Raw genomic sequence first — 17802 nt, 5'->3', positions numbered from 1 at the left:
CTTTATATGTGAATCTAAATATATAAAACGATATGAAAACTTGTTCCTTCAGCAATCATTTTATGTATCTAGTCATTCAAAATAGTGATTGATGACCTAATTGGTTGGATGCTGCAGCAATTGTGGATACTCTTCATAATTAAACTGTAAATGTCCCATATGCGTGAGCCCACGGGACGTTTAGCACCACACTCGCATCACAATACGAGCTCCACATGTGTTAGATTAATAATGATAGAGAACAACATAGTTTGAAAGTAGCTACAGTTCTTATTCAAAATAACATGGTTAATAAATGTGAACAGAGTTACTATAGCATTCTAACTGGCAGTGTGAGTCATAATTATAGATGAGACCACCTTCTGCCTCTGTGACCTCTTTGAAACCTAGCTGTGCACTTAAATGTGGAACTGTAGAATTTCCTTGAGAGAGGAAATTAGATGGTGGCATTCTGGTTGGGAAAGGAGTGGCACAGTACGGAAGAAGATCTGAGGATGCTTCATCACAATCATAAAGCTCACCTTCCCAGAGATTCTGGTAGAGTTGAACCTGTTGCCTATAACAGGGGCCTTAGTAATGCACCCTCAATCTGCCCTTTCTTTTTATTTTTAATCCAAAGAATTTTCATTCTTTCATGGATTTATTGAGATGCTATGTGGTCATACTTCGGTAGGCACTGATCAACATGTCAGGCACCTATCAGGCCCCTTTCCTCTTGCTTTATGTGCTGCAGTCATCTTGGATGATTCCTATGCCCCTTGGATGCGCTATCTGAGGCCCCCAACAAACAGTTTCTTGGCCTAGTCAATTGCAATGAACTTCACACCTACTCTGTAACCAACAGCTAGAAGTGCCCAATTCTAAAATCTGAAAGGCTGAAGTTCTACATGCACTACAGCTTTGCTTCTTTTTGTTTTTCTTTCAGTCCCTGGACTTGTCATTTGACACACCGAGGCCATCCACAACACCTCTATCACTATACCTTTTAATTGTGTTTGTTTTCTTCTCCCAGGTTTATTCCAATACAATTGACACGTAACTCTGTATTAGTTTAAAGTGTTTAGCATAATGATTTGATATGCATATATATTGTGAAATGATTACCACAATAAGTTTATTTAATATTCATTACCTTACACAGGTATTTTTATCTTATGATAAAAACTTTTAAGGTCTACTCTCTTAGCAACTTGCATATATTACCATACAGTATTATTAACTATAGTCACCATCCTCTAAATTACAACCCGAGAATTTATCTTATATCTGGAGGTTTGCCCTCCTCCACCCATTTCCCCAACCCCTGGAAGCCAGCATTCTGTCTCTGAGTGTAGTTTTTTAGATTCCTTATATAATTGATAGCATATGGTATTTGTCTTTCTCTGTATGACTTATTGCACACAGTATAATGCCCTCAAGGTCCAACTGTGTCACAAGTGGCTGTATTTCATTTCTTATTTATGGCAAAATAGTATTCCATTGTATGTATGTTTCTATGTATGTATGCATCACATTTTCTTTGTTCATTCATCCACAGATGGGCACTTAGGTTGTTTCCATGTCTTGGCTATTGTGAATAATGATTCAATAAACATGAGAGTGCAAGTATCTCTTTGAATTCCTGATTTCATTTCTTTTGGATATATGAGGTCTGTCCAGAAGGCATCCAGCCATGTAATATGAAAAATAGAGACATTTATTGAAGATGATAAAAGATAAAAGAAACATTATACATAGGAAATGATGCCTCAGTCCCCTTCAAAGCAGGCACCTTGGGAACTCACACAGTTTTCCCAATCACCATCAGCTGCCCTGCTGTATTTTCCTGAATTTCATCAAGGGTCTGAAATTTCTTCCCTTTCAAAAGTGATTTTAGTTTTGGGAAGAAATGGAGATGGGGCTCATGGTGCCACATCTGAGCTGCAGGGGGCCTGAGTCACCTGGGTGATTTAATGTTTTTCCAAAAAACTCTGCACAAGACGTGACGCATGACTGGGTGTGTTGTTGTGATGAAACTATCAATCACCAGTCGCCCATAGCTGTGGCCTTCTGAATCATCTGAATAGTTTTCACAGGAATATTCAAGGTTAGGAAAAAAACTTAATGCACATTTGTTGTAGATTTGTTGCTGTAGTCAGTCAGTCATTTTGAATGTGATAGCCACACAGTACACATGCTCACTCAATGGCGTCTACCACCCCCATTAAGTACAGTGAAGTCATCATTGTTCTTGCATGTGCATTCCACTCCACTCTCCTTGGCTGCCAGGTAATAATGATGTGGCACAAACTGTTCTTGTTATGTTAACAATGGCTGGAGTTTTTCTATGGAGAGGACTCATATACTCAGAATTAGAATGGTTGGATCATACGGTAGTTCTGTTTTTAAGTTTTTGAGGAACTTCCATAGTAGCGGCACCTTTTACACCCACATCAACAGTACACAAAAGTTCCATTTTCTTCATATCCTCACCAAAAATTGTTATCTCATCTTTTTAATGATAGCCATTCTAACAGATTTGAAAAGATATCTCATCATGGTTTTGATTAACCTTTCCTTTATTATTAGTGATGTTGAGCACTTTTTCATGTACACATTGGCCATTTGTATGTCTTTGAAAAAAATGTCTCTAGTTTCTTTCCCCATTCTTTAATTGGATGTTTTTTTTGCGATTGAATTGCATGAGTTCGTTATCTCTTTTGAATATTAACCCTTTATCATATACATGATTTTCAAATAATCCCATTTCACAAGTTTCCTTTTCACTTTGTTGATGGAATTCCTTTGCTGTGCAAAAGATTTTTAGTTTTATATAGCCCCACTTGTTTATTTTTACTTTTGTTTTCTTAGCTTTTGGTATATATCCATTTCTTTCTATTCCTTCAATAAGTACTTTTTATAGTACCAAATATGTACTATGTGTATCTCCAAATTTTTCAGGAAAATATAGTCACAAATTAGTCTTTTTCCTTTAAATCTTTTTTTAGTCATTCAAAGGATTTCTGCATAAAGTGGATAGGGTGAGGAGATGTAGATCCCAATGTTCTTTTCTTTAATTTTCTTCTTGTTAATTCTGAGTGAATCACAGATTAGAAAACAAGTGGTTTGTGTTTCAGAGTCAGTGAGAGTTGAGGATTATGGGTTGCTTTATTTCTATTTAAAGTGAAAAAAATCCTCATTCAATATACATGCTTTTTTTTCCCCCACAGGCAAGTTAGAAAAATAGAACAAAGAATGAGATATTTTTACTAACTTTGGTACAAAGAAAAAGATATGTAAATAATACTGGGTTATAATTATTTCCAATAAAATGTGATCCTATCTATCATATAAAGAGAGCAGTAGGAAGGATATGGGTGTTCCTTCCCATGGTGATTAGAGAAGACTTCACAGAAGACATTACATTTTAACTGAATCAGAAATTATTCAGAAAAAATATGCTTTTACTTGCCACAGGAAACAGAATAAAAACAATCAGGAAAAGATATAATATTAAAATACGTATGTAATTTTCTTATGATACTGAAGTGACTAACTGATGATTTCTTTCATTACTGACAGATCTTATGACAGCCAATAAAACTGTAGCAATACATTCTAATGCTCATGGAAAAAAAGTAAGAAGTAATCATATTTAATTGACATTTTATTGCTAGCATAGCCAAGTACAGAGGAAACAATTGGCTTTGCTTTCTGTACTTCCTGAAAACTCTTGAGTTAATTATAATCTAAAGCACAGAATTGTTGTGACAGCAGCTGAACACCTGGTTCCTCCAAAACTGTTTCCTCCTGTACATACACAGTGACTTTATGCACCACTTCAGAACTTGTAGAGAGAGCAGCACTGATTCTTTTATTTAAGCACATTTTTCATTAACTCACCAAAATAAGTAAGGAAATGTTCCCTCTTTCCTACTGCTAGTAAGAGCACAGAACTCTTAAATGTGATAGGAATTGTTCTTAAAAATGAATCCCCAAGATTCCTCCAGCTCCTCACTAAAGAACCTTTAAAGGCAAAAGAAACTCTAAGCAAGATGCTGTTTGAGCTGTATAGAAAAAATATAATTCATAGCCTTCTCCCCTGACCCCCAATTTTCCTGTACTTGCCAAACAGGGTGGGAGATCCAGGAACACAGATGGTGTGTATCAGACAAGATATAGCAAAAGCTCTGGATTGTCAATGCTTAGCACTCTAGTGTTACTATATTCCACAAACTCATCAAAGCTCTATGGCCAAGAATACAAGATTCCAGCCAGGGGCAACAGAAAAGCAATGGTCATGGGTGCTGCAGTCTGCTTTCCAGCAGAGGAGTGAAATGGGGATTTTTACTGTCACCTAAGTGCACAATGACCAGGGACAGGGATAACTAACTGACTTGGACATTTGTGGGGAAATCCCTTTCAGATCCAATGATAATTTTCTCATTAGAAGATAAGGAAAAAGGAAAAGCCAATTAAACAAATGAAAATATAGATCACATGAAAAACAGTGAAGTGACACAGAAAAGAAATGATATCCTAACTACAAGCAGGAAGAGAAAACAACTTACTAAAGAAACCAGAGTAAGTAGAGAGAAGATGGTTGAACAAGTACAGTGGCATCAAAGGATACATGTCCATTATAAAAAGATGGAAGCCAAAACAAGAGAAAAATACAACATACTGAATTATAAAAAGTATACACACAGTGAAATAAAAATGGAATGTGGTGAAATGAGGAAAATTTATAAGACAACTAAAATTCCAAAAGGAAAATTAAAATCCACATTGAAGATAAACTGGAGAATCAATATTATAGAAAAATGATTAAATAATGAAGGAAGAACTTGAGAAGTTCACTTGACATATACTGGGGTAAGGTCAAAGAGCAGGATCATCTTTGGGAGTGGGAAATAATAAGACAATACAAAGAGATGATCCATTTGACAGTGTTGAAACTGTCCCATCAGGAGAATGTGCTGATCCTTGCTGACCAACATCTTGGGGTTTACTTAGCTACCTCTGCGCAGGATAGAAGACAAAGGCTGTTGCCTATACAAGGTGGGATTTTGGAAGTGAGGAACCCACAATAAGGATGAAGCCATCAAAAGTCTCCATCAGTAGGTGAACTAGGAAAACCAAACAAACCAAAGCAAACAAAACTCAAAGAGTGATAGTATGAATTCTTGCTTGCTTCACTTGGTTCCCAGTGGATAGGAAAAAAGGAAAACAACTTTCTGAAAATATGGAGCCATAAACCTACCTTCACAACTGGGAGATTGAGTTCACATATACTTTAAAATTTATACGGACTATCTTATTCCTTGTAGGTTACGTAGTTGTAAGTGCTAAAGCCATTTGTACTGATGCTTTCTCCAGGAGGCTAGGGAAAGAGATCTTGGACTCCTTTTCATTTTCTATTATCAATATAATATAAATACATGTCATATTAAATCTATATAATATAAATATATTATGAAATATAAACCATTGCCTTTATTTCTTTAAAGATTTTATTTATTTTAGAGGAGGGAGAAAGAGGGCGAGAAACATCAATGTGTGGTTGTCTCTCAAGCGCCCCCTACTGGGGACTTGGCCTGCAACCCAGACATGTGCCCTGACTGGGAATTGAACTGGCAATCTTTATTTCACAGGCTGGCACTCAATCCACTGAGCCACACCAGCCGGGGCAAAACCATTGCCTTTAACTTCTTTCTTCAGCATATGGCAGGGACTAGGGGACAGATTTAGGCATGGTCACTGTTATAACAATAAATATACTCTGATATATTCACTACATAATTTCAATTTTTGGAATCAAAAATGTGTCAAATTGCTGATTTATTGATACATATGTTTATTTAATATTTTTTATTCATTCCATCATTCTTTAACATAAAATTTAAATTTGCAATGTGAACTTCTGAATTAATAAACAGAAATTTAGAGATCTTAGACATTTTAATCTATTTTATAGAGAAGTTGTTTATATTTTCAAGAGGGAGGAAATTAACCCTAATTCACTATGCATTGAAGGAAGGCGTCAGTTATGTTTTGAAGGCTTTGAAAGATATTTTACTGTGATATTTCAATGTAGATTCAGAGCCTCTGTTTGCAGGTATAAAAATAATCAGGAACTCCAAATCTAAACTTTAGAACATGCTTTATCATCATGAACTCTACTCTTAATTATTAATAACATGATTCCAAAAGCTATACATAATGATTGTGTCAAGAGAAAGACAAACACAAATTCACAAGCCATTCACACAAGCGTCAGTAATGTCACTATGCTTTTTGTGGGCATCTACTTTGTATAACCCTTGAAACACTTTGAAACTAAAATGAGGAAATGGCCAAAAGTGGAGTGATCATGATACACTCTGAAAAGTATCTATGAAACTTGTGTTGGATTGGCTGCCTCTCTAAGTCTTTGATTCAGCTGCCTAAAAATTAAAACAAAACAAAAAACAAACAAACAAACACTAAAGCAACTGCATTTGATTTTAGAATTATGCTCAGAGAAGATTTTCCAAAGCTACTAAATTAGTCAGGCTAGAAAAGAACCTAGGGCTTCCAATTGGCCCTGTGTTCTCTTTCTACCCATTTTACCAATTCCATCACATCTCTGTCATCATCCATGAGCAAATCATGAGTAAATGAATGATTACTTAATGTTAGCTCATCATTTTTAGGAATAAATTCATTTTTATATTTTGAGTTGCATTGCCATAGCGTCTTCCAATATAACATCTGAAATTAGAACATGGGGACCATTATAATAGTCAGAAGTATAATACATAGAAATGCATGGCCTTTAGTGATAAATCACCCTGGTCTTTATCTTTGATACATTGATTATGCCCTCTAGACAGAGGATGAAATGGTTATTTTGAACCACTTGTTCTTTAACAGATTTTTATTTATTGTTATCTGAGGACTTCTTTTTCATTGCTTTTTTTAGAGAGAGGAAGGGAGAAAGAAAGGGAAAGGGAGAGCATCCATGTGAGAGAGAAACATTGATTGGTTGCCTCCCGTATGTGCCTGAACTGGGGATGGAACTAGCAACCTTTTGGTTATGGGACGATGCTCTAACCAACTGAGCCACGCTGGCCAAGAACACTTGTTCTATAATAAATTTTAAAAAGAATGGTCTGCCTACTTCTTTAGAGCTTTCTCCTTGGTTGGTTTTTCACGACAGGCCTATGGCTTTGAATTGAAACAGAAAAAGCATATTTAAAATTACTAAGCATTTAATGAGAATTATATGATAATAGAGAAAATTTTGCAAAATAAGGAACCTTTAACTGATCTAAAGAAACTTTACTTTTACACAAAATAAAACAAAACATTTGGTTATTGATCCAATGTTAACTTCTCAGCAAAATCATCTAAGTGGAAGCTGTATTCCTCAGAAATACTATGGTGGCAATTTATTTTAAAGTCATCAATTACATGGCATTCAACCACAAAGCATTTACTTGAAATAACTCTAGTATATAAAGCGTTAGCAGGTTTTTAAAAAGCTAATTAATAATTTTTTTAGTCATCTCATCACCCCAGATACTTAAGATAGTTGATTCTGTGAAACAGCCTTGGAAACAGAAAAAAAACCCATGGCACCTAATGTCTAGAGGAATCAGAATTTATTTTTGTTCTCCCATTCCCATCCCCATTCCTCTCTTTCTTTTTCTCACTTCTTGCCAGGGAAAGTAGGTTTCTCTCAGAGTTGTCACCATTCATGCTACCGGTGCATAGCTACATGACTTGACCACTATTGAAAGGACTGGACAGAAAACAAAAACAAGTATCTCAAGGATTTCTGCCACATTCTCCAGCTCAGAAATGCTGCATTCCCAGTCCAGCTGCCAGAAAGATGTTTCTGTTCAAGCTTTTATATATTTCAAAAGCACTGTACATTTCCTTCAATGGGGTTAATCATAGATCAAATCCCAGAGATAAAAGAGGGAAAAATGGGAAACATATTCCATATTGTGTTTTTGTTTCAAATTTTGTCCTCAGCAATTCACATGCTATTTTTTCAAAATTTCGGAGTCCTCGGGTAGTAGCTTTTTGTATTTTGTTTTCAATTTTTTAAGTCTAATCTGTTGGTGGGGAGAGAGAGACTACAGGGGCTTATTCTGTTCCATCCAGCATCCTAAGTCAAATTTCTGGTTTTGAGTTTTAAGAATTTAAAGTTTTACTGTGTAAAAGCAGAAAAATAAAGCAAGCATAATTTATTTTATGGCTTCCCATGACAAGTCTTTCAGCCATCTTCAGATGCTCAGTGGCACAGTCACACAAGGAAATTCAGACATCACTGCCAAACTAACTTTGGTGTCTCTTCAGTGTTCCTTAAATATTTGTCCAAGATTTATGCTGAAGGGGAGATGAACATTATAAACTTACATTCCTCGAGTAAGACAAAAATCTTTGTGGTTACCTGTAACTGTTTTCTATAGAATATAGTTTAGAGACCATGAGTTGTCAAACATAATACCTGGGAAATTGTTATTGAAGATGGTTCTAATATCACTAATTTTTTATAAATGCATACTAATGTCAGTGGAATTTTGTATTTTAAGCTTTGTATCTTGTTGAATAGTAATAATAACAGCAGCAAACAGCCACTGGGCATTTACAATATCAATTTTGCTAAATATAAATACAGATTTTTTAATGAGACCCACAAAAACTGTAAGTGACAGTACTATTATTGCCAATATTTTAAGAGGAGAAAATTTGAAGCTTAAAAGGGTTATTACTTTTTATTTAATCCTTAAATATGTATTTATTTCTAAAAGCTAAGGACCATCTAAAAACATTACTAGAATAATATCACACCTAAAAAATAATTCCTTAGTATCATAGTATACACTGTTGAGCTTTCCCCAACTGTCTCATAATTTATTGTATTTTCTGGTTTGTAAATCAGATTACAAATGCGATTCATATATAGTAGAAACTGGCAAACCATTTTTGTGAAGAGCCAGATAGTAAATCTTAGATGCTTTCCAGGGCATATGGTCTCTGTTGGAACTACTCAACTCTGTTAGTACAGAAACAGCCATAAATAAGGCATAAATGAATAGGCATGGCTGGGTTCTGATAAAACTTTATTTACAAAAGCTGGTGGCAGGACAGATCTGGCCTGAAGACCACAGTTCATTAATCCCTGATATACACCAATGGGTTAGTATATCTCTTTAGTCTATTAAGATACAGGCTCCTCTCCTTCCTTCCTTTCTCCATGCTCTTCTCATTATAATGCAATCTATTTGTTGAAGAAAATGAGTTGTTTTTCCTGTGCAGTCTGGATTTCACCAAGTGTTTCCTCATGGTTAATTTAACATGTTCCTCTGTTCTGTACTGCCTATACATTTGTAATTCATTCTAGAGACTTTAGGTTTGATTTGTAGGTAACACAGACTTCTTCAGAGGTCATATGACATTTTAACCAGACATCTGACTCCAAAGCTCATGCTCTTAGGCACAATGATTTAGCTTTAAGGGTTCTCTTAAAAAGATCTAGCCTATGTGTGGCAAATGTCCTAGCTAACTTTCACCTCTGCTGCCAGTTGAGTTAATATATTTTCTCATTAAGCGGAAGCTTCAAAAAGGCATTCAACAATGTAGAAATGTTTCTCAGGGTGTCCAACCTTTTTGTGTCCCCAGGCCATACTGGAAGAAGAAGAATGGTCTTCGGCCACACATTACATACACAAACACTAATGAAAACAACAATAAAATTTCGTAATGTTTTAACTAAATTTACAGTTTTGTGTTGGGCTGCATTCATAGCTATCCTAGGCCACATGAAGCCCATGGGCCAAAGGTTGGGCACCCTTGGTAGACAAATCATGTATACTGGGGAATTTTAAGCCTTTTTAATCCTTACCTAATATTTTGTTATTTGCATCAAAAACACTGATAAAGGAAAAGTGTCAATCTAAGACAGGTCATTATCAGGAATTTCTCTTAAGTTCATGTTAAACAAAAATAAAAAAGGAAAATCCCATGCTGAGGACCACTAATCTCTATGTCGTCCACTTGAGCACAGTTTAAAGTAAACTCTGTTCTCCCTGATGGACTGACTGATTGTTAACAGAGCCAGGCTTTCTAGATCTTACTATAATCAAAATATGTATACTTTCAGAAAGTAATATGGTTCTTCTCGCAACTGAAATAGGTCAGCTGTTTCTTGCTCAGAGCAATGATTATTTTTCTCTTTATCTTATTAAAATATGTATGCTATTCTACATTTTGCCCTGATAAAGAAATTAGTTCACTTGGGAAAAAGTATATATAAACTCCTTTCAGATTCAGAAGCTTTAATTTGCATGTTCTATTTTTATAAATGAGTTGCTTAGCTTTTATTTTATTTAATAAATTAAAAAGACATCTTTAAAACAAAAATGCTTTCTGATGTGAGCAGCAGAATGTTTTAGTTTTTCGTCTGCTAATATGCTTTTCTTCCAATTAAAAAAATCTATTTTCAAGTAGAAATTTAATCTACTTTGTAAATATTAGGCTTCTGAAGTATTTAATATAAATATGTGCAAAATACTCTAAATTCAGATTTCAACTTATCAATATTCCAAAAGCATTATTCATTTTTAATAGTTTGGCTACTGTACCCAAAAACATACCAGTTAGATAAAGGTATGAACTCTTTAAATGAGAAAAACACGTCTGAAAATATCCATTAAAAACTGAGACTTCATTTTAAATTAATACAGTTCTGATACCCAAGGAGACTTTTTCTTTTAGAATCTATTTTATACTTTTAATTCTGAAATATTTTTTCAACATAAAAATAGTTCATAATGCAAAAAAGCATAGCTCTTGAGTACACACAATACAGGGTAGGTCAAAGTAGGTTTACAGTTTTTTGTATGGGAAATAATACAATAATTAATAAATAATAATACAAGAATTAACTGTTTCACATATAAAGTACAAATCTACTTTTGGCCCACCCTGTATATTTTCTACACCCATTAATATTTTCTCATATGTACTTCAGATTTTGTATCTTTAAAAAAAATTTGTAGAAGCATGGATATATTGAAAGAGTGTCTCGTGTGTGTGTATGAACAGTTTTGTATATATAATTTTCAAAATTGGTATATTTGAGTGTCTTTCCTCCTTGGCTACTTTATTCTTCTTTATAACTCAATATTATGCTTTCAAAATATATTACTATTAATACAGGAAGACCTAACATTCATTTTAACTGCTATAGAATATTCATTTTTGATATAACATATCCAGCCATCTTTTAAAAATAGACACAGTTATTTCCAATTTTTGGCTATTACAAAAATGTTAAAATCCGCAACCTTGTACAGGTCTCCCCTGTACAGAGACAGCAGGCCTGCTGTATCTTAGGGAAGTCCCCAACCTCCAAGCTGTGGACCAGTACTGGTCCAGGCCTGTTAGGAACTGGGCCACACAGCAGGAGGTGATCTTGAAGGTAATGTGCTTGAATCGTCCTGAAACCATCCCTCTCACCCTGTTCCATGGAAAAATTCTCTTCCACAAAACCAGTCCCTGGTGCCAAAAAGGTTGGGGACTGCTGTCTTAGAGGATATACATTGTTAACTTTACCCGGTATGAATTCCATTTCCCCGAAATCACTAACCCCTGATATTGTTGTCAAGTTAACTTTTAAAAAACGTGTCAATCTAATCAGTAAACCATGCAACACCTTATTGTCTTAGCACTTTTGCATTTCCCTGGTACTGCTGAGGTTGAGTATCACTCATGCTAGTTTTCATTTCGTGTTTCCTCTTCTATTAAACTGCCTTTTCACATGGTTAGCTATTTTTCTATTGGCATGCTTGTCTCTTTTTCTTATGGGTGCGTAGTTCATTACATAACCTTAGTATTAATCTTTTATTTGTTATTTGTTGTAAGTTATACATATTATTGAGGGAAATACCATAAACCTATTTACCATGTCAATGATTGAAATACACCTTCTTAAAGAAATTGTCTCTCTCAGATAATTTGGTTCCAAAAACATTCTCTTACCACAGAGACTTTCAACTGGTGTGCCTTAAGAATTTTTAAAACACGCCATACCTGGCTTTTTAGCCAGGGACACTGACCTCTTTTCCCTTAGACTGTGAAATTAAAAAATGACAACATACAACACAACAATATAGCTGTCCAGTGTGAATGAATCAAAGTTATACCTATTTTTTGTCAGATTGGCAAAAAAAGTATATATATTTTATATAGTATATAAATATTTCTATATAAATACATATATATATATATATATATATATATATATATATATTTTTTTTTTTTTTTTGGTGTGCCACAGAATTTTAGATGTGTGCCATGAAGTGAAAAAGGTTGAGAATTGCTGTCCTGGCACACTGAGGCCTTTGGAACTTGACAGCAAGTTGGAAGGAAGATGATAGAGCTGGTGGTACATATGGGGATATGGCCTAGGAGAATGAAAAGGAGGCTGATGATGAGGCCTATCTCTTCCTCAAGTAGACCTCCCGCTAGTTACTCTTCAAAGGAAATTTCATCTACTGAATGTCCTTAGTAGAAAGTTGCTAGCTAAAGAATTACTTATACTAAATAGTGTCAATCTATGAAACATTTCTTCATGGAGATGACCATATCAGCTGTAAAATTATCTGGGTTATAAAGTGGAGATCTGTAACAACTTAAAGCCCCTTTAGTGCAAGAAACACCACAAAAATCTCACTTGAGGACCTTGGGAACTACACAGGATGTCTCACATCTCATTCTACTTCCTGTGATTCCCTTTCCCTTTGAAATGATCAGTAAAGCAGGTAATGCATAAGATCTCTCAGATTCACAGGGTTCAATCCAATTGTGTTTGCTCAGTGTTGGCAGCTATTTTGCCAGGGTTGAGCCTTGACACCCTCACTGAACCTTTATATTATCTACCTTGTGCCTTGTTCCCATCTTTCTCCTATCTAATTTTACTTGACACACCACAGAAACTTCGTATTGATTTTTAGCTTCTTCATAAAATGCCATCTTGGCCACCTTTCAACTTTTCCCCTGCCTCAAGGCAACTGGTTGGTTAATGGGATCCAGATTGGAGCTAGAACTGGAGTTAGGATTCTTTAATATTGATATAAAGCTAAACTAAACATTCATGCTTCTTTTTCCATGTTACCTTTCCACATGAACAACACACTACTTGTGTTAAAATGTGAAAATAAAACATACTGATAAACTGGCTTTCAGTAGTAAAAAAATTTAGCAATGCCTGATCATAAGGCCAGAGTTATCTGTGAAAATCGCATACCATCTAGGTATCTAGATAAACCTGCAGACTTATTAATAAATTCTTAAAGACAAAACAGACTTTACTAAAAACAAATATTTTTCTTTTTATAGAGATAGTCATACCCCATGGATGCTCTGTAACTATTTGTTTCCTCACTGGCTTTCCTAGATAAGGAAGCTGCTGAAATTCTATCTAAAAAGAAGAAGAAAGACACTTAAAGAAGAAGTTACAAAATTTTGCAACACAATGTCCCAATGGAATAATAATTGAGAAATTAAAATCAATGTCTTGATTTTGTTCTCAGTTTTGAACAGCCAAAGAAGGCAGGCCTTTAGAAAATCAATATGCCTGCAGTCTGTGCAATCCTACAGGGACCAATTTTTCAAAGTTATTTTCATAATAAATAGAAAACCAAGGTGATTTTGTCACAAGATGGTATATATACAATAATCATGAGGAGAAAATTCTGTCATTCTAAAAAGAATGATAGCTACAAGCTCTTCTTTTTTTTCAATCCTCACCCGAGGATATGTTTGTTGATTTTAGACAGAGAGGAAATGAGAGAGAGAGAGAGAGAGAGAGAGACAGAGAGAGAGACAAACACACTCACACATATGGATGTGAGAGAGAAACATTGATCTGTTGCCCCTGCACATGCCCCAACAAGGGAATAGACAACACTTTAAGTAAGTATGTGCCCTGACTGGGGATTGAACCTGCGACCTTTTGGGGTATGGGATGATGCTCCAATCAACTTAGCTACCCAGCCAGGGCAAAACTCTTACTTTTAATCAATTGATAAAAGACTACAAGCAGGGTTAATACAAACTACATATTTGTCAAGATATTAGCAAAGTTTTATCCTCAGCATCATGTAAACAATTATTCAAGACTTAAGGAAACAGCATTCAAATAAACACAGCTATAGGAAAGGATGACGAGATAAGTGGCTACAAACCCACTTTCTAAAAAATCAGGTTCACAGTAGATTATATATGAAGAATACACTGAAATCAACATAAATGTTATCTACAATAATTTTACTTCTACAAATAATAAATGGAAAAATATATATATACCAGTTGCAGAAGACAAATTGAAATATAAAACAGTGTCAGTGAAATACAAAGAACTAAAATGGTCATTCAGTAACAGAAAATACTACATAATTTCTCTTCTGGACTCTGGAGTCAGACTTCCTGGGTTGAATAACCTGGTGATGTTTACAATGACTATGGCCTGGCTATAAACTCTTTAATCCTAATCCTAGTACTACTTCATTGTCTAGTTGGGAGAATTAAATGAAACATAAATGTTAAAATTAATAATTAACTATTTTAAACAAAAAAAATGTTAAAAGATGTTTTTACATAAACATATATGAAATGTTTATAATAGTGTTTGAAAGCTTTAATATATTATTTTTATGTTGTAATTTCCTATTTTCCTCTTACTATTCATATTTTCTTTTAACATATTTTATAACAGCTATTTTCGGACTTGTGTGCTAATTCCATTAATTCTGTCATTTCTGGTTCTATTTTCATTAATTTTTTTTTCTTATGTTTATCAGTTATACATTCTAGCTTCTTCACATGTGATTTCTGAATGGCTGCTGGACACTGAAGGTAGCATGTTGTTGAGGTTCCGTGTTATGTTGTTCTAGCAGGCAGTTAATCTAGCTGTGAATCAGCAAGATCCTCTCAAGGCTTGCTTATAAGCTTTGTTAGAATCCATCTAGCATAGTCTTTATCCTATGACTGTAAATCACCATACTGCTAACTGTTAGGGTCTCTACTGAATGTTCAGAGTATTAAATAAGGTATTGCCAATATGCCTGGATAGAATTAAGATTGCCTTTAGAGCTGGGTGAGCTCTGGTCATTGTTCAGTTCACAGTTTCTTTGTAGTGGTTCTTTACTGAGTGGTTTGTCTTCACTGGGCCTTGTGAAGTGTCTCCCTGCACATGTGTAGTTTAGTATTCAACAAATAATCAACAAACTTCTGTATAAATTTCTTGAGCTCTCCCTCTTCACAGTTTTCTTCTCTCCATGACCCTGACATCAGTGATCCTGAACTTCTACCTCTGCCCCTTCAGGTCTGGGAGCTGCTATGATTTGCCTGGGCTCTGCCTGTGCCAGTTCAGAAAGGGCCCCAACCCAAAATTTGAGGCAGTCACAGGGCTCACATCATGTTACCTGTATCTCTAGAACCACAGTTCAGTACTGCCTTTTGTCTTTAATTCACTCACTATTTGTTTATAGATTTTTAGCAATTGGGAAGGACACTCTTAACAGTAAATTTTCATGACTTTTTAAATTATATTTCAGAATTTTTGAGAAATTTTATTTTAAAAAATAATTAGATATTTTATATACTTCTAATATATCATCTTTATATGTAAGTTTGGGATACAAATCACCAATAAGAGTTGAATGTAGTTAATTTAATAAAGTCAACTTCTGAAATATATCTCCATGAATCAGTTTCAGAAAATGGGTTAAGTTTTATATCAAAGATCAAAATGCATACGGCAATAACCTCTATGTCCAACAAAAGACTAAATAAATTAAGGAACATGAGGTATCATGAAATACTTCTGAGTCACTAAAAAAAAAAGTCACATTTCCTTAGTAAGAAAGCAGGATACAAAATTATGTACAGTATAATATCAGTATTCTGGAGGACCAAATAACTCTGTCCCAGAGATTTAAAGAAAACATAAAATTTGAAGAGTGATTTTAATATTTATATTTTTATTTATAGGTTTTCTGCAAAATTCACATTATATATAATAAACATATATTACTTATATCTGACAAAAATGTTAACCATTTTAGCCTGACGTTTAAAATAATCATCTAGCATATATATTCAACTTGTCTCCTTTTCTTGTTTGTGTATCTGCTTTTCCCATTCCACCTTACCATTCTGAGTCCTTGTTCTCTTTCTGACTATGATTTCATTATTGCCATAATGTAGCTCCTTCCCTCAGCAGGCAGCTTCCTAGTCATAATGGCAAAGGCAGCAATTCCTCTGGAAGCTAAACTCTGCCGTGTGGTTATTATGAGGGTCATTCATGAAAGCAAGGCCTGGAGTCTCTTCAGCACTCCCTATAATTCCATACCTATTCATGCATCTTTTTAGACATAAATTGGCTGAAGTGAACCAATAGTTTCCTTGTCTTTAGACAACAATACTAACATCATGATGGGCTATTAGAAGAATCGACAGAGAAAGTTCATGTAAAGCATATTAGCACACATTACCAGCAGAAAAGTAGTTACTGTTCTTGCATTATCTTAGTGGCATAACAATCAGAAAGCCAGGGTTTGAGTTATATCTTTAGCATATGTTCTTTCTGCCATCTTGGTCAAGCTGCTTAACTGCTCTAAGCTTTGATTTCTTTATCTATACACTAGGTAAAAATTATAACTGTTTCATGAAGTATTGTGAAAATTAAATAAAATTTCTGTAGATTGTTATTCTCCATGCAAATTATCTCATTAAACTAACTTTCCACATTACTTCCTGTTGTTAAATGCCATGCCCTCACCTATTTCCTCAGAATCCTTGGCACACATGTTCACAAAAACACCTGGTACCTCTATATTCTGTTATCCTCTCTTTTTCAACTCAAAGGTATTTTTCAAGTTGTTTCTTTCCCATGAAGTCTTTTCAGGGACTTGCAACCTACCTTGATCAATTCCTTGATCTTGGAGCTCCTACAAACAGCACCATGTGTTTTAATGCTTCACTTTTTTTTCCCTCCAATTAGTATATATGCCTTATTTCTTTCTCAAATTGACTTTTAAGTCCTTGAGCTTAGTAGCAATTGCTTTTAAAAAAATTACCTAACAGAGTTCTTAAGAGAGTTTATCATTTAGTAGTCACTTGAAAAAATTTCTGACTAGGTGGTTTACCATTATTCACTGAATTCATTTAGATTATAGAATATGTTTGGAATATGTCATTAAATATAGAGAACTCAGGTATAAGAATTTAGTTAAAAGCTACTTGAAATTATACACATATATTTTTATTATTAATTTTTCCTCTTTACCAAAACATTTCTACCTGCCTCTGATTTCCTTTACTTGTACTTACTTCTACCATAGAAACAGCAATAATATTAAATAAGCTAACAAAATGGATATATAATATACCGGTGTCAACAGTAAAATATGGGAATGACTGCTGTTCCTCAGATATATTCATCAACAGTGATATAAGACTTGGTACATATAAAGGGCTTAGAGCACTGGTTTCAACCTCGGGTATACACTGGAATCACCTGGAGAGCCTTTACCACGGAGACCTCCATTTAATACGACTGGTATTTGGCTTGGTAACAAGATATTTAAAAGTTAGCCAGATGGTTCTCATGAGTAATTAGGAAAAAGAACCACTGGTCAGAGGCTGGTCTCCACTTAGCACCCTTTCTTTTTCCCTTTTCTCTTACTGCCTTGCCATAGGAACATGCTGCCTGCATGGAGATTTCAGGCCATTCGCTTAAGCATTCCTTTGCTGTTACCAGCG

The 17802-nt window shown here is 34.7% G+C and overlaps 1 protein-coding gene across 1 annotated transcript in view; it reads right to left on the bottom strand.

Annotated features, from left to right (window-relative positions):
• MEI4 (meiotic double-stranded break formation protein 4) overlaps nt 1–17802 on the bottom strand; it is a 128164-nt gene that overhangs the window by 35531 nt on the left and 74831 nt on the right. The gene's annotated exons all lie outside the window — the stretch shown is intronic.

This window comes from Pteronotus mesoamericanus, unplaced genomic scaffold (genome assembly GCF_021234165.1).
Source record: "Pteronotus mesoamericanus isolate MK-2021 breed Mesoamerican mustached bat unplaced genomic scaffold, CSHL_Meso_final contig_20, whole genome shotgun sequence".
Lineage (NCBI taxonomy): Eukaryota > Metazoa > Chordata > Mammalia > Chiroptera > Mormoopidae > Pteronotus > Pteronotus mesoamericanus.
The sequence above is the reverse complement of the archived record's forward strand: the minus strand, read 5'-3'. Positions and strand labels throughout refer to the sequence as shown.